The following is a 601-nucleotide window of genomic DNA, read 5'->3' on the forward strand; positions in this document are numbered from 1 at the left end:
CACTGCAGAAACTATGGAAGATATTCAAAGCTATATGCTTGAGACAAAATTCCATAACTCATGCTCCCTCCACACTTGAAGTGATTGCCGATATCTATACCCCTACTACTCATATTTCCCCTACACCCCTTCCTCCTACTCCCTCTCAACCTGATATACATCTTCCTGATAACCATCCCCCTTTTACTCATAGCCCCCTACAACCCTTCCTCCTAATCCCTCCCTAGACAACACATCCCCTTCAACTCCAACTATCCATCCTCCTACCAGTAATATCCCTTCCCACACCACTTCCTCCTACTCCCTCCCAACACAACCACCCAACTCCAACCACCTTTCCTCGTAGTTGGTGATTTCAATTGCCGCCACAATCTGTGGGGTGACTCTATCACCATCACTCCACAAATATCCTAATTATGCTTAATTCAGATCGCCCCACACACTTTGACATGCGCACACAATCCTTTTCATGCCTTGACCTCTCTCTGTGGTCCCCTACTCTTCATTTAGATTTCCATTGGTCAGTTCTAGACCACTTCCCAGTACTCCTTTCTCCTACTTCATATGTACACCCAACAGCAAAAGCGATGTCGCCTTGCCA

Source organism: Penaeus vannamei, chromosome 20 (assembly GCF_042767895.1).
Source record: "Penaeus vannamei isolate JL-2024 chromosome 20, ASM4276789v1, whole genome shotgun sequence".
NCBI lineage: Eukaryota > Metazoa > Arthropoda > Malacostraca > Decapoda > Penaeidae > Penaeus > Penaeus vannamei.